We start from the raw sequence: 17781 nt of genomic DNA, 5'->3' as shown, positions 1-17781 counted from the left end.
ACTGGAATATAGATGAGCGGGAACATGCTGTGATTGAAATGTGCTAAAGCCAGTGCCTTTGTACTAAGCATCCAGGTGTGAGGGAGGAAGAGGAGCAGGGGAAAGTAGAGCAGAGAAGAGTAAAAGTTGTCAACCAGGTGAAAATGCTTGCTGGTAGTTTGCTAACACGAGTTGCCCTCGGGCACTGGCTCTTAATCAGGTTATTTTAAAACGATTTTAAAGGCATGTGCATGGTAGAGCCTTAGGCGGTGGTCACAATGCATGTGTGTGCAGTGTGTGCTGGCTGCATCTCGTGCAGCTCTCTTGGTCACACAGGCAACATGTTTGCTGCAAAGCTTCTGTGGAGCTTCTGCTATGTTTGACATGGGGCTTGCCTTTAAAAATCATACAAACATTTTACATTTTTCTTTTAAATGGTCTAAATACTCTTCAGTCTGAAGCTGTGCATTTGTCAGCCTTTCAAATACTACATACTTTGTTGAAAGTTAAGGCAGGCATTTAGGGACGCGTCGTGTTTGTGGCATATGCAACAGATGCAGTCTTTGAAACTGTGATTAAAAATCCATCCATTCATCCACCTTCTACTGCTTTATTCTCCACATGAGGGTTGTTGGTTCCAATCCCAGCTGACATAGGACGATAGGGGGGGGAACACCCTGGACAGGTCGCCAGTCCATCACTGGGCCACATAGAGACAACCAATCATTCACTCCCACACTCACGGTCAATTTAGAGTGTCCATTTTCCCAAATCCCCAAATCTGCATGATTTTGTACTGTGGGAGAACCGGAGAACCTGGAGAAAACCCATGCACACACGGGGAGAACATGTAAACTCCAAACAAATGGTGCAGAAAGACTCTTGTTTTTTTGCTGTGAAATGAGCATGGCTCGCAGAACTAGACAATACTTCTATTGCACGTCTCATTCCACGTGCATCCAGTGTGGATCCACCATTGCCCTTGGTTCTGTGACTGTGTGTTTGTGTGAGCACGACACGGTGTATGGATTCATTGCACATGTAAACGCTGACACAGTTTTCCTCCTGTCTCTCTTTCAGGAAACCGCTCTCCGCTCCAACAAGTCTTGTGAGAAATGAGCTGCCAATGTAAGTATTTTATATTTATTGCTTTGGAATTAATTAACAAACAGGGTCTTGAACAGAGCAATAGCCTTGAACTCTTGACCTTCAATTCCCTTTTCCTCACTAACCATTGGTTGGTGACATCATTTATTAGCAGCTACTCACTATTCCCTGCAAACACAGAAAGAGAACTTCAAAGGATGGCTCAGAAGTCAGTGAAATTCAAATTTCAAACACAAACCTTCTGCATTACGCTACAGGGTTGCCACTTGTGGGTTTTTTAGTTTGTCATCCCACGCACAAGGAAGGCTTGAGGTGCTATCATTAATGGATGATGATGATGATGATGTGAGACTTTTCAGCAAGTTTCCCTGAATCTTCAGTGGTTACATTCAAAAGCAGGCAGGACTGGCTCTCTTCTTTTCAACAGTTCTGGAGGCAGTTTCCTGGAAAAAAGTTTTGTAGTGTATTCACTTTGATATAGGTTTGTATCTTCAGAAGCAAAATATCACTCTCTGGTGCTGCGTCCAAACTGAAGATAAGCATCAGACAAAAAGTCCATTTGGCAGTATTCATATTTAGATCTCCCAGAGAGATGAGCATTTTTAAATGACCATCAAAAAGCATAATCCAATTTTTCAAAGCTTGTAATAACTGATGTTGGGTTGTAAAATCACATAATTCATAATAGAGTTTATGAAAAATTTGGCACATTTGAAATTTAAACATCTCCTTTTAAGAGGTTGTTTGTACTTATGCAATAACAGAAAAGAAAACAGGCTAAATTAAAGAGCCATCAAGGCCATTAAAAGCATGTAGAAGAACATTTCTCTTCTGTTTCACTCATCATCAATACAAACAACTGTCATTACTCACAGACGCCCAGTCTCTTGTAAGAGGCGACCTGTGCTCGCTCAATCACCGTCGTCTTCTTCATATAATGTGTTTTCATGTGAGATACGTCCTCTGATTTGAACAATTGCTCCGCTGCAATGCTAATTTGGTGACAGCTCGTTTTAGGTATCTGGTCAGTATTTGTTAGCTTCCTGCTGATGAGTTTTGTTTCGATGAGTGCAGTCTTGTGTCAGTGACTGGGTCCTTCTGGGTCCAGAGGATAATTAGAGGATAATCAGATTATCTGCCAAGAACGCCGCTGTTCGTGGCGATCTTTAGCCGGGGTCGGTGTGGAGGTGGCGGAAGCTTGTTCTTCTGCGGATGATTTGGTGGCTTTTGTGTCTAAGATCAGCTGCCACAGGTAGTAAAACAAACCAGAGCTGGATTAATTGCTTGCACTGCACATCAATTAAGGGGATATCATTTGTACATTTTAATAATAATTGTGTCGTCAGGGATATTTCTGGGAATGAAAGCTGTATTAACGCAGTGTTTTCTCCTGCCTGGCATTTTAATGGACACTTCAATATGTGCACACACACTGTAGGGAACTGGATTCAGATTACATCCACAAATATGACGACTCTCAGTCAATGTCAGCGCACCCACACCCCACCCCCACACAGTATAGATTCACTCTTTATCATTTCTCTCAAATATTTGCAGTCGCCACATGTCATTTATCACAAGGAAACATGCATTTGCATACACATATTGGCAAAGCACCCACAGACACGTCAGCAGATCCACACATTTTACTCAAGTCCAAGTCGAGTGTTTTCCCAATGTTAGTCCTCAAATTTGTGATTCCAGTCACGTGACTCTATTCCCCCCCACCTCATTGCCAGTGAGCTCCACTGTGGTGTTGTTGTCCTCTTCTTCTTCTTCTTCCTCCTCCTCTGACTTATTTTGTTTCTGGTGCACTCGCGACTTGAGACGTCACATTTCATTCATGGGTGATTCAGCATCACAGGGAGCAGGTTCACCGGGGTTCAGAAACCCTGCTGAGTTTAAGAGTGCGTGAAAGAGGCTACAGAAGCAGGGCTCCTGCCAGGCATGCGGTGGTGTAGAGATAACAGGAAGTTCCTCACAGGTCTCCCCTCTGCATGGGAGTCTCCCCTAAGGAGGGAGACTGAGAGGGTTTAACTATTTTTCAGGTGTCAGAACAGGATCTGCGAGCTGTATTAGACTCCGGCCTCTGCACAATAACCCGTGCAGAAAAGGTGAACTCGATAACAAATTGATCTCACAACACTCTCTGCGGTGGATTAATTCATGCTTTCCTCTTTAGGAAGTGACATGCGCACAGTTGCCAGAGGATAATCAGATTGATGATGCTTCGCACGGGAAAGGCAGGATGGATTCGACCACATTACTGAAACACTATGATCAAAGCTGAGCTCGCTGCGTGAATGAGAATGTCGGGAGCAGAGCAGAGCTGCAAAGGACAGCTGTGACTGATGCACTATTCTCTGCTGGCTGTCAGCGCACAAACACAGAGAGACTGTGGCAATTTTCCTGAATCACAAAGTAGAACTTCTTTTGTTTCTTCTCTCCCTCTGAACACACTTGCAAGTGCTCATTCTGTGCCAAATAAAAAGCCAGTGACAAGCAGGTCTGCAAATGCATTTTAGGACCGGCTATAAAGTCTTCACAGTCCTACACATTCAGTGTACCCTCTGAAATGGTTATCACTTGTTAAGGAAGAATTATTGCAGAATTATTTCATCCCATTTTCTGCCACATTTCATTTGCTGTGCACAAACAGAGTCATGGACCGTGCTTTGTTTGTTACATATGATGCGTTAAATGCAAGGATGAGTTGTTGGTGTCTCCGGGGATGTGACGTGCCGCTACCTCTAAAATCTGTGTACTGTATTTTTAGACGAGTCACATCAGGGAAAAACATTTATGACTATATGAGGACAAAATCGCACACAGCCCACTCACACTGCGACTGCAGAATGTGTAGGAATTGATAGAGTTAAAATGGAGAAAACCTCAATAATGAAAGTACATGAACACGGGATGATTTATATACTAGTTCAGCGAGGGAGCGCCCCGACCCTGACTAAATTAAATGACCCAGAATATGGCAGTGGCAGCTATGATGAGTGCTAAAGGAATCATCTATATGTATTTGAAAAGGTTCTTCGCTGCTCGCTTTCTTTCCTTGAGAACCAGCTACACTGAACCCTTACTAAAAACCATTTTAATGTCTTTTCATATGTAAAGCTGCTGTCTTTTTCCCAGTCCTCATGGAGTCACATCGGAGTCACATTGTCTACGCAATACGCAGCTATACGCTGTATACCCCACTACAAAAAGGGCCAGGAGTTCCACATAACCACTTAAAAATGTGCAATGATACGCCGCTGTTTGACAGAGCTTGTACTCAAGCAATTTGTTTTTGCAAATAAAATGTGGGACGCCGGTCATTTTCAGTCGAAAACAAATTAAAATTCATCACGGGCAATATTTTTGTAGTTAATCGCACTGGTGGTCTGGCAGCCCATGCCGGTTTGAGTGTGCTGTTGTTGTTGTTTTTGTTTAACATGCTGCACGCTAATGCGTCACTGTTACAAGCGTAGAACCAAAGTGGAATGAAACAGGGAAACAGGGAAAAAAACTACAAGACATTTAGTCATGAGAAGCACCAAAGCAGCATCACACTATTGCAATCACTTGAAAATTGAAAATACTCCAGATCTTTCTTTTCCACAGTTACTTTATAATGATGCTGATTAAAAACTCAAGGTATAAATATTACAACAAGAGCAACAGGATGTGTCTTTGAACATTCGCTTATATTATTGTGTAATTTTGTTAAAATCCACATCTTTATCCGTATTGACACTGTGGGCAATGCAGTGACCTATGAGTGAACTATGATTCCACATGAAATATCGATGCAGGTTCTCCTTTGTCCAGGTCATTGTATCTTCAGCAGTGTAGATAAGGCCAACTGGACGTTCTTAATTCCTCATGACTCATGACTTTTGCACATAAAAGAAGCATGAGACATACACTTATTGTATACTGTAATGCATCTATGTGAGTGTAGGCAACAGCTATACAGTACACCTCTTCCAAATGTCAACACAACCACTGCCTATCCTGCTGGTTATATGACTGTTGTCAGGACAACCACTCATCCCTGGGCAGTGGACAGATAGGTTGATAGGTTGAAGGATGGCCATTAGGGTATTACTGTGATGTCACGGGGAGATTGAGAGGCACAGATGTAGCACTGACCCACATGACATCCAGAGGGGACCACCGTTCCCCCTTCCCTCCCGTCACATCTTGACGGGAAGTGACTTTTCGTCCTTTCCTTGCACAGCGGGAAATCTCGTTGCACTGCCTCTTCCTCCAAGGGGGGGGTCAAGGCTGGGTGGATGGGTTAGATTTAACTATGGCTATTGTGTGTCAGGCCAAGGGCACTTCGAAGTAGGTGAGGCTTAACATGGTGGGATTTATAGCTGTGTCGCTGCTGTTCGTAGCAGACTGTGGGTGCGTTGATCGCTTGCACAAATGCAATTCAGCTCATATAATGTATGTTAAGACGGACAAACATGTCTCCACTTGTCCGTGTTGTTATAATGCAAAATAAAACACCAGATACTGGTGCTGCCATGTTGTCCTGGTGATGCGCGTTCAGATTACCATGCACGTTCTTCAAATCGAGTTAGATTCTGATTAATTACAGGTCATATTTGGTGGTTCATCTTCAATACTCAGTGGTTTTTATCTGACCTTCATGTGGTTGTAACTGTACACTAATGCACACACTAAAAACCTTATCATCAACAACATCAACAAACATATTTGTGAGTGAAAGACAGGTCAGAAGTGTAGGATATTGCAGCTAATTAAAATTTCTGTGTCCCTTTAGCCTGGAAATCTGAATGTAGTCAATGCAGACATAAATATATTGACTAGCCACCAGGGGGCGATTCTGAAGTCTGTATGAATCGAAATCCTTGGAAAAATGTGCCTTCTTTAGGAGTAATCGTCTCATTCACTAGCTCACTCAATCACACATGAGGTCCATTCATCCATTCATCTTCAACCGCTTTATCTTCCACATGAATCAGGTGAGATGACCTATGATGGAACCCGGTGATAAGTTCAGCTGAATTTTAAAGATTTTATTGTAGACAGCTCCGATCAGAGGAAAATTGGGACAATGCCTGACATCTGAACAGTTCGGTCCACATGCCAGGCACCTTGGTATCTAGGGAGGGAACCTAGAAATGCACCTAGTTTGCATCTTATCGTAAGTTATGGCTGTTGATATTGTACACCAGGTCTGATTATAATCGGAACAAGGGCCTTTCTGCATGGAGTTTGCATGTTCTCCCCGTGTGTGCGTGGGTTTTCTCCGGCTTCTCCGTTTTCCTCCCACAGTCCAAAAACGTGCAATATGGGAATTAGGTAAATTGGACACTCTAAATTGACCGTAGGTGTGAGTGAGTGTGAGAGCGAATGGTTGTTTGTCTCTATGTGTCCCTGTGATGGACTGGCGAACTGTCCAGGATGTACCCCGCCATGTGACCCTCATGTGGAGGATAAAGCAGTGGAATATTGATGAATATGAGTGGACACCAATGTAATTAATAGCTGGTATCAGCCTTGGTCTTTGTGGATGAATCTGAAGCGGCACCCAGGAAGCATTGGCTGCATTCAAACATGCACTAAGCACCGTCCACGTGTGATGGGATCACCCAGGCTGGATGTTAATACCAGGTCTGAACGGGATCTGTGATGGAGCTATACTCACAGACGGCGTCAGACTTCTTCAGCTGAAGAATAAGACTGAGAGCGTTCATTAAAGCTTTTCCGGTCGTGCAAAGTGTATTGATAATAAAAACCTTTTACCTCTTATAGACACATATTTAACCTCATTTGTGATGTCAAGCACTGGCGTGAATTCATGCACAAGTGGGTCCCCATTGTCGGTGCGTGGGAGCGTTTGAATGGTGTTCTTGATTCAAGTTTCATAATGTATGTCAGGGGTGTCAAACTCATTTTTGTTCAGGGGCCACATACAGCACAATTTGATCTCAAGGGGGCCGGACCAGTAGAAATAGCAAAATAATAGAATAATAACCTATGAACAACAAGAACCCCTTTGTTTTTTCTCCTTTTGTTTTACATTTAATGAAGGATAATTTTACAAAACATGAAATTTCTTGAGAAATATAAGTGCAATTTCAACAATATCGTGCCTAAATTTACTATTTACACAGCACACTGGATCTATAAAGGCACAAACATTTAGTCACGGGTATCTGGAGCATTTGACATTATGTTTAGATTAGTGTGAAATTTTAACAAATTCATCCTGTGCGCCGGATTGGACCCTCTGGCGGGCCGGTTCTGGCCCCCGGGCCGCATGTTTGACACCCCTGATGTATGTGCATTCATAACAGCATGTCAGTGTGTGTGAGAATCTCTCTGTCTGTTTGCTTTAGTCCTTCTGATTTGCCCTGAATCTACAGATAGAGGCCTCAGCTGTAGCCCACAACCCTCTCCCTCCCCTCTCTCTGTCTCTGCTTCACTGTGTGCAACACCCAGCGGGAGAGACACACATCCCCGTGTCTTTCCCAAATTGTAAAAAAGAAATACACTTTCAACAAGGAGAGTAGTGCTAGAGCTATACCCATGCAAGAGTTTTTTTCATATATATATTTTAAAAATGCATGAATTCTGTTCTCGATATGCCTGCCATTCACAGCACCTCCACGTTTTAGAGCCCCGAGAAAAAACAGAGAAGTTTAAAAACTCTGCCTGATCTATTTTAGTTTGCAAAAAACCCCGGGGCTTCATTGAGTGGATGGTCAAAAGCGGAGACATGTGGAAACCGACAGTTTCCGAAACTGAGAGAAAAACTGCAGAGAAGAGAATACACTTCTCTTTTATACCAAGACATGTATGCCTACTGTACCTGAATAGTAATGTTTAGGTGTAGTTTAATAATAAAATAGGAGTAGGTATGGATGAAGCCTGTGATGACTGTAAATACAAACTGTTTAAACTGAGATTAACATCAATTAATATAAACTAATATTATTGTTAGTAATATGTGGACTTCCTTCTAATCTCAGCCGAACTTAAAAAGATAACATTGTGCACGTTATGCATTTGTTTTCAATTTTTGAAATGTAGTTTCTGAGAAGTTGGAGTTCAAATGAATGAAGGAAGATGATATCCTTAATGTTCAAATGACTCAAAAATAACCTCAGAAGATAGATTTCACTATCTCAGCCTGAGTTATCAAAGGACACAGGATTTCTCCGGATTCACAGACTCGATTGATGATACTATGGACTACTAAATTCCCATAATCCCTAAATTCCTTGCATTAGTACGGTGAGAAACATTCTTTGGAAACTGTTTGAGTATTTGCTCACACAGTTGTTCACAAAGTGGTGAACCTCGCCCCATCCTTTTCTTTTACACAACATCTGAACTGTTCAGAATCTGAAACTATCCTTTGGTATTCTGTCTCAGACTCTTATGAAATACGTTTTGTTGTGAGTCATTCGTCCAAAGTAATTGTTTTTGTGTGTGACTCATTGCTTATTAGTGGAGTTTACATTTGTCTTCCCACTTGCAGCCAGGTTTTCCTGCAGAATCACAAAAGGACATCAGTAAGGTCAAAGTGCTGGTAGCTGATGTTTATGTTGGATCACCACCATAATAACTGGTGCCTCACGGTATCTCTGGTTTATACAAATGTATTGTTTAGGTCTGATTTGTACCCACATTTACTTTGGATGGTGACATGAAGTGCAAATAATGAGAAAGTAATTGTTTACTGTGTGGATTATGGAGTTTAAATGGGTTTATTTTACCCACAAGTAGAACTCTTTTAAAATGTAATTCTACACTTGAATTCAAAGTTGGCATACTGACTAGGCTAAGCTGTTACATCCACTTAAAATGTAATGTATAATAATTATTTTACACTACACTTTTACCATTCACACGCACATTCACACTATCACGCTCATCTACGCTGGGCCAAAACCGAAGAGAAAGAAATATTTCACCATTTTACAAGAATAAAGTCATAATTTTATGTCAATAAAGTTGTAATATTACCAGAATAAAGTCATAATATTAAAAAAGTCGTAATTTACAGGAATAACGTTGGAATTTTACTAGAATAAAGCCGTAATATTATGAGATTCTTTTTTTTATCATTATCTAATGTATTATTATTAAATAGCAACAGAACGCAGATGTAACCAGTGGTAACCTGCAGTCGACCACCCCCAGACATTTCCTCCTTCAGGCCACAAAAGAGATGATTTTTTCCAGGTCTGTGTGATTCTTTCTTCCAAACAGACTCGGTTTCGTCCTGATGCTAAAGATAATGCGGTGCTGATGTGACAAAAATATGAAGTATTTCTTTATTTGTGAAGCCCCAAGTAAAATGTAACTTCACAAAATGCGCCATGTTTCTCATCTTCACGCAGGTCACAGCTGATCATCTGAGATTTTGCTTGAATAATAATGATGACTTTATTCTCATCATAACATTATGACTTTATTCCCAAAAGAAAAAAAAAGTATATATATATATATATGTATATGTATTTGTATATGTATATATTTATAAATATATATATATTTATAAATATATATATATATATATATATATATATATATATATATATATATATATATATATATATATATATATATATATATATACATATATATATATATATATATACATATAGGTCGGTGGTGGCCAATCCATGTCTGAAAATGAGGTGTGTAATATAAAATATCTGAGCTTGATGATTTCTGGCATTGTAATCTTGCCTGCCTGAAAAACCTGACTGAACTCCAGATCCTAACACTGCCCCTACAGGCTTATACTGTAGTTAACACTGAGAAAAATATAACAATATGTGACTTTTTTTAGTTCGAGCACTGGCAATGAGCATCTTCTAACTTCCAGATAGAAGATGACCCACTTTATTCCCCGGGTCCAGGTTTTTCCCCCATACAAAGTTATCATTTGACAATTTATTGACCTGCTGTCTTTTCACTTCCCTCCAAGCTTATTAGAGGTCAGGAGCAACGACAGACAAGCAAACATGTTTTTACCTGGTACACTGTTGAGTATGTTACGTTGTCTCAGAGAGGAAGGTTTTAAGTCTTTAACCACTACTAATGTTTTATGGTAATTGGGATTAAATATGCATTAATAAATTGAGCTCTGCATTTCCTCTGCATTTCCACCTGTAATACTCTTGATTTTTGATAGTAGGACTTCCTAATTCCTCCAAAATAAACAATAGAGTGGCAACAACACACCATGTTCCTTTAATGAACCAACTTCAAAACCAGAAATAGTTTTGAGGACATGGAAAAGTTCCTTAATAAGCAGTGTTTTTCATTGACTTCCTTTCTGGCTCACAGTCTTCAGAGATGGGCTAAAAGGAGTGGGTCATCTATCACAACAGAGGGGAGACTGGTAAATTTATAGACGTGAAAATAGGCCACAGCACAGCACTGATGGAACAGATAGAGTGTAATTAGGACAAGGTTAACCTGCTTCACACGCACAGGCATGCATGCTCACACATGTTCTCCATCTCTTATATTAATTACATGACAAATGTACGCAGACGTTGGTGTTTGTGCTCACCGCTCACAAACACTCAGAGGCTTCCATTCAGTGACTGACGAATGATTAAATGACTTCTCACTTGGAGGAGCACAGCCTCGCATCTTAATCGAGAAAACAAAACAAAAAAAAACCTCTAATTTCTCAAGAACTCTCAGCCAATTATTATCTCACACACATGTGCCTCACATTTTCACACTCATTTACACACTCACACCCCATTCTTAAAGAAAATACATGCTCACTCACACACATCTGCTCCTCCATTATTGTTTGATCACCTCCACTTAACTACAGATGGTGTTTATTTTTCTTGTCATAGACAAAAAAAAAAAAGCCCATTCCTACTGGTTAAAAAACAGTTTAATCCCACATGTAAATAGCTGAGTTGTTAATTTTATGTTTTATTTACGGGTGAACACAAATGTAATGCCCACACGATGATTTTTATTATATTGAATTAGTTCTCTAATGAAAATGACTGGCGTCCAAACCTTTTATTTGCAAAAACAAACTGAGTACAAGCTCTGTCAACACAATCATCTCTGCTTTGGTTATGGCAGCGATGCAAATTCCTGCATCACGTTAGTTTGTCAGTGACTCACCATTAAATTTAAAGAGGTGCCAAAACATTTGCAACTATTACATCGTCACAGCAGAGTGGCATCTGTAACGACGGTAGCGCGGTGGTACAGCGAGTCGTCTTTCAGTTCCAAGGTTGTTGGTTTTGCTAGTCTACGTCTCGAAGTGACCTTGGCCAAGACACTTAACCCCACGTTGCTTTAATAGCTGTGTTGGCAGTGTGTGAATGAGTATATAGGAAAGATGAGTGACAGAGAACATAGATCGAGTCTGAGTGAATCGGTGAATGGCAAAACTAGAGAGTGAAGCAGCTTTGAGTGCTTCTCAAGACTATAAAAGTGCTATATGCTGTAGATATAGGTCATATTACTGAGAGGATTTTTCATCTTGTTAGTATGAGGCAGTTTCCAGTTTAGCTGGCAGCTAGTTGTTAGAATGTTGAGCGCTGAGTCCTCCTACCATCCAAAAACCTTCATTTTTTGAATTATTTAAGCTGACAGTCAAATAACTTTACTGTCCTGGGTTTGACCATGTTTCTGTCGCTGTTATTGTTCTGTGGTTAAGTCCCTTCTATTATTTCAGTGTATTATTATGAGCGTCCAGGGCCAACTGTATTCTAAATGTGCTTTTCCACTATACAGATCTAACTTGGCTTGGCAAAAAATGTCACATCAACAAACTGCCGGCCACTGATTGGTCAGAGAGTGTCGTCGTACACAAGAATCAAACCGAACTATGCCGAGATGTAGATCAGTTAAAAAAGACTTCAAAATCCTGAAAACATGAGGTAATCTCCCACATCTAGCAGGAAAATGTCTGAAATCTCAGAGGAGTCTGGTCTATTTAGTGACAGCACTGCTGAAAGCCGGCGCTCGTGAGCCGAATCACAACCCGCTCAGCCGTATTTCAGTCAGACGGAGTCTGTGCTCCGGTCATGCAGGAAGTACTGAGCCAATCTCATTAATAAACCGATTCTAATGGTTCAGTGACACCGAAAACAGCTGCGTTGCTCGTCACTATAGTTTGTGTGTTTGTGTCGCGAATAAAATGACGTCACAGCAATTTCATGCAGCTGTGATATGATGACCCCGCCCACGTTGAGGAGTTACTGTAGTAATGGAAAACGGCATGACTGATACCAAACCGAGTCGAGTAGAGCCAAGTCGTGCTAGAACTGTATAGTGGAAAAGTTACTGAAGGTATTTATTCAGTAATAATTTGACTCTCTGTCACATTATCTGGGTGAAGGTATTTATAGTGTCAGTGCACCTTTGTTACAGAAATTTAGTACAATTTCACTCAGACTAACTTCAATCCATTTTCTACCGCAAACTAACATGTTAACGTTTAGTTTAAAGTTTGGTTTTAATGTCATATAACAGTAGGGACTGTATAGGGAGGTTTAACAGTAAGCTCTTTCTTTGTTTTGCTCCTCCATCACGATCCTTCTCCCCTGTAGCTTTTCTCTATCTGTCAGCATCTTTATAGTTCCTCTCCACCGCCCCATTTTACAACACATTGACTCATTTTCACACCTTCTTGTTCCCATTAGATTACTTTCATTTTCACTGCTGTCAAAACCCCACACCTTTCTCCTCACAGTTTTTCCCTCACTTCCGCTTGCAAGGGTGCAATCTGCAAGTCTCTGTCTGCCTTGTTTCATATTATATACACCCCCTTAACACACACAAATGCACACATAAAAAAAAAACAAAAAAAAACCTGGCCTGCCGTCTAGGGCTTTTCTATAAGCCTATGGAGCAGATGGGCTCAGAGCTGAATGACAGAGCTGTACTCTGACAAACTGCCTGTGTTGCTCAATTGAAGGGATGATGTCCTTTGCAGACTCTGATCTAAATCTGGCCTCCCAGAGACGTTGTCAATCTAGAAACTGGACACTGGTTTGAAAAATGTGGTAGTGATAAGATAAGGTGCTCCTTTAGCTGTCCCTCAGCAGGAGCATGTGCAGTGCTACAGCGGCACAGACAGACACATACATTAAAACTCAGTTCAGTTAAATATTAGAAATAATGAAAATAGAAACATATATACGATATGACAGACCATAGACATTATAGTCAGTCTAAATATTTGGGTGGGAATTTTGGTTTTATTTATTTATTTATTTATTTACATTTAAAGAAAATCAGGGCACAGATACAAAATGATAACAAATAAATATTGAGAAATATTAAGTCACTCACAGCCTGTGGTGCATGATTTAAGTGTTTTCCACTGGAGCTATATAAGTGAACTGTAATCAAGATTGAATTGTTTAAGTGAGAGTTTTTCTTGCAGTTCAGCAGTTTGTGTGAACTTGTAGTTCTGTTTTTGTGCGTGTGTGTGTGTGTGTGTGTGTGTGTGTGTGCGTGTGTGTGTGTGTGTGCGTGTGCATAAAGAATGGGGGCAAAAATTGCAAAAACCCAAGAAAATGATTAAACCTGGCAGAGACTTGCATTGACCGTGGTCTCCCTCTTCTGGTGGGGACCGTGAACTGCGTGTGGCTCTCATTCAGGTTGTGATGGCTGAGAGAATGAGTAAGGTCATTAAACTGGACACAAAGCCAAACTCCCATTTCCCCATTCTGGGAGCAGATGGCAGCTCACCAGTGCATGAGGCAGGGAGATGCTGCCACCAGACGCTCCAAGCAGGGTGTAAAAACAAACACAGACACATTAAAGGTGTTGTTGTGTGTATTTGTTTTTATTTATTTATTTATGAGTGTTGTCCGCACACCTGTCTATTTAGCAGAATTTTGACCTAGTTTCACGTCTTCCTCTTCTCTTGGGGTCAAAATGCCTCTCAGCGTATGAGGGTTTCTGTCACTAGCTCTAACAGTAGCTGCTGTAGTTTATATAGTATATTTATATTAAACCGTAATGACTTCCTGGCATTTTGTTTAATCTTCTGTACTCAAGGCTTGAATCATGTCATTCTCTTGTCGCTTTTGTCTTTCTTTCCAGTGCATACAAGGATTTTTTGGAATATTTGAAATGTCAAGAACTCCAATAGCTTTCATGCATTGGTAGTGGCAATACGTACAGTATGTACTATTTGGGTTAATGTCATACATTGAGCTTGACCTTTATTTTATTTTATTTTTTTTAACTTAACATTATTCAGATTTTCATATTCTTTCTTTTCTTTTTTAACTGAACCATGATTGTGGAAGAAAGTCTGAATTGGACATCTGTTTTTTTTTTTTTAAGTTGTGTGTATGAATTAGTGACATCTAATGATGAGACTTGTAGCAACTCCTGCCTTTCCTGAATGTCTTATGTAACTACGGTGTCCATCACATACCAGAAAGGATGTGATTCTCCTTCGTTGGCTTAGTGACCTTCCGCTTTAAAACGCACACTTATATAAGGCTGTGAAAAAACAAACAAAAAAGGTTTGATGTGATTACACTGTCATACAAACAAATCTATAGTTAGTTTATTCAATTTCTTCAAATAAACCCACCTAAATGTTTCACACTGGACCTTACAAGTATACAAGTTTCTGTTTGTTTTCTGCTTTCACCCCTTCGAGTGATTTTGCCCGATAGGTAAACTGTAGGACGTCTTCCAGTTTTGCATCATCGTCTACGCTTTCTCATTTTTAAAATATAAACGTAATTGAAAAAAACTGAGGATATAGGGCTAGATGACTTGAAACTACAGTAGAAGACAACTCTCATTCCGTCTAAATATACAGCATGTTCACAGTTTATGTGAAACGTTCACAGTGTATGAGTGGCAGTGTACAGTTTACATGGCGGCGCCGTCGTTAATAATGCCACCATCACTGTCATTTGGAGCCGCAGTGGTTGACACATTGTGGAGGGTATGCTAAGCTTAGCTGAGTGGCGTGTCGCGGTGGGATATGAGGCTGTTAGTTAATGTGGTGTAAAAGGATTTAGAGGATTTGACCCTATCAGCAGAGATGGCACTCACAGAGGCTCTGTTAATGACACTAAATGAGTCTGGGCCTTCAGCATGCTAATGAAAGTGACATGGAAGCCAGGCTTATAATTCATATGGAGGATTTTTTTTATTCTTCATGGGGAGCTCATTACTAGAAGTGTGTAAAAGTATTGTGAAGCACACAATATGTTCAGCACTTAAAGGTAAAGTGAGCCACTATCAAACCTGAACTGTAAATGGGTAAGTGTGAGCACATCCCATCACTTCCCATCACTTATTACCCGTTACACAGTTTTATGTAATTATCTCATCCTCTTCTTTCATCCAGGTTTTTAGCTCCATGGCGGCGATCAGAAAAGAGTTTCATTATTTTATTAATAATAAAGTGAAGAAAAAGAAGAGTTCTTTATTGTCGACCTATGTGGGAAATTTGTCTTGGTGGACTTCACAGATTGCTTTAAAAACACATCACACAGATAATGGAGACAGTTTAACTGTGAGTGGTGTTCAAGACTTTTATCCTAGATATTACATTGGATATGAAAGACGACTTGTGGATGTTCTGGATTGCTGTAGCAGATGTAGATTTGTCTCCGTAAAACACAAAGGAGACTCGGATCTTGCCTATTTTTGTTTCGTGGATAGAGTGGGATCGTGATCTTAAAGCAGAGGTTTCCAACCTTTATGACAACAATCGGCAGCAGGGGATGCAACAGAGTTGACACTCATCCATCTACAAATGTCATGTTAAGATACATAAAGCAGAGGCGAAGCATAAATCAACCTTAGCCACTCACAAAAACACATTAAACTAAATATTTAACTTACCACCAGTGCGAGCCCTGGGCCTTTCTTTACACAGTCAAAGTGTGGTAATATATGTGAGGGAAAGCTGCGGCTATATTTTAACTTCCAACCTCTTCATCTGAATCGTTTAAAGATGGTAAAAAAAAAAAGTATTATTTACATATATGTTAAATATGAGGACAAACATGTAAGGAATTAAGTGCATATTAGATATACAGTATGAGTTGTGAAAACTGCTGGTGTCATTCTGTTGCTGCCAGAGTTCTGCTTGCTTCTAACAGCTGCCAAAACCAATAAAACATGACAGATGGATTCAAGAAATATTTAAATAACAAAGGCAGTCATTAAAAATCCTCGCTGGCTCGGTCCACAAGCTGCAGTGAAGGCAGCATTCATTTGCGGGGTTTCAAATTACCTGAAGTCCCAAAGTTCAGAGACCCTCTTCTACATACCTAATGAGTGGTTATTAAGTCACTGGGTGAGTCCCTGTTTGGAACCAGTTGAAAGCCACTTAGATCACCTTCCGTCCTCATTCTGACTCTCCGTTTGACGTTCAGGAGCTCGTCTTGACCATGTCTTGACCATGTCTACCCGTGTCTAAATGGTATTTGTGTTCACAAGCAGCTAAACAGGTGTATCCAATAATGTGGCCCGTGAGTGTCGAAGGAATTAGAACTCAAACCGTTGACATTGGCTTTCAAGAGTAACATTTGTCCTAAAGGGAACAGAACCATTCTTCTCGAGAGAGAATGAGAAAAAGTAATTTTATAGATGCTGCGCACATTTAAAGCCACGTTTTGCTTTAAATGTAAATATATCCCATTTCTGTGGATGACAAGGCTGATAGGAGACTGAGATGAGATACGTTTCTGTCTATTTGAATATATTTGCCACACAAATGTGTTTTAAAATGAATAAAATAATAAAATACCATACAAGTCTTTATCCTCTTCGATTTACATTTGCACAGTATTCCCCCATCCATTTTCATCTATCATTGCCAGAGCATTGGCACAGATTCTGATGGAGGACAGAGAAGCGTAGCTGCCAGCTCCTGCTGCCCACTCCCCACTGGTCAAATCCTCTTCAGTGGTTTCACTGTGACAGTCTGCGTGGCATCCTTGGCTCATTATGCAAAGATAGAACAAGAGTACTGTGACCACAGTGCCAGCGATGCCCACTGGAGGTGGGAAGAGGAGAGAGAGAGAGAGAGGGAAAGAGGGAACAGTGGAGGAGGAGAGAGATAAGAAACAGACGGATTATTGGGCACAGATTGAGTGCTACAGACTGACAGCAAGGGCTCTCCCCAAAATGTTAATATTTCCTATCTCTACAAACCTGTAGAATATGCAGAGAGGCAGACAGAGGCAGCAGGTATGTGTTTGAGATTTTCTTCTCTCTCTATTTGTAGACAACTTATTATTGTTGGTTTTCTTATGGCCTGGTGTCTAACACTTACCTGCCACTTTATAAGGTACACTTTATGAAACTGGAACATCTGAAGGGGTTTGGTCTGAAAAGTGAACATATCTTTTGAACAACAATTTTCCAAAAACTAAAAAACCTTCATCTTGTTGGTGAAGGTCAAAGGGGACAGTAACTCAAATAACCATGTGCGACCAGGACTATTAGACACAAATTCCTGTTTATTAGCTCTGAGATGCGCACCAGAACACTTTTTTCAACCAGTAGTTCACAAACATCCTTTGCAACCAGACGCCATCGGACAATACCAGCTGTCAATCACACTGGTGACCACTGTGCTGGGCTTTATCATCTATTTATCTTTAACAAAATGTACATCATGTCCTATTCAGACCATTAACTCCACAGTAAAATGGTTACTGACATAAATCA

General features: G+C 40.4%; 1 protein-coding gene across 6 annotated transcripts in view; it reads left to right on the top strand.

The window, feature by feature from the left end:
- dlgap4b (discs, large (Drosophila) homolog-associated protein 4b) overlaps window positions 1-17781 on the top strand; it is a 124496-nt gene that overhangs the window by 67641 nt on the left and 39074 nt on the right. For all 6 annotated transcript variants that reach the window (XM_044023740.1, XM_044023737.1, XM_044023742.1 and 3 more), the window contains exon 3: window positions 1060-1107. The gene's annotated coding sequence lies outside the window, so the exon portion shown is untranslated. The remainder of the gene's footprint in view (window positions 1-1059; window positions 1108-17781) is intronic.

The sequence above is a fragment of the Solea senegalensis genome, linkage group LG4 (assembly GCF_019176455.1).
Source record: "Solea senegalensis isolate Sse05_10M linkage group LG4, IFAPA_SoseM_1, whole genome shotgun sequence".
NCBI lineage: Eukaryota > Metazoa > Chordata > Actinopteri > Pleuronectiformes > Soleidae > Solea > Solea senegalensis.
Note: the sequence above shows the minus strand (reverse complement) of the source record. Positions and strands in the feature narration are given on the sequence as shown.